Below are 342 nucleotides of genomic sequence, written 5' to 3' on the forward strand. Positions count from 1 at the left end.
GCTGATGTTACTGATATTGAATGTGAATTTTACCGCATAGCAAGTGTCTGAAATTTCTGAGGAACAAATCAGGTGACTTAGAAAGGTAAGTAAAGAAGACTTTGAAATGCTAATAAAGAAGACATAGAGATAAAATCATAATTTGTGTAGTACGTATTTGTGTTATCAATAAAACAAACATACTCTCATAGGTGAAGTTCAGCACTTTTACAGAGTCAGTGCGGTTTGTGAGTCGAGCACTCAGAAGAGTCTGAATTACACTGAGGACCAAACTCTCACTGGGAACAGGAGAGGAGGAATTGAAGACCATCGTGGTCTGAACCACAGCTGAACCAGATCTGA

This window comes from Tachysurus vachellii, chromosome 6 (genome assembly GCF_030014155.1).
Source record: "Tachysurus vachellii isolate PV-2020 chromosome 6, HZAU_Pvac_v1, whole genome shotgun sequence".
Classification (NCBI taxonomy): Eukaryota; Metazoa; Chordata; class Actinopteri; order Siluriformes; family Bagridae; genus Tachysurus; species Tachysurus vachellii.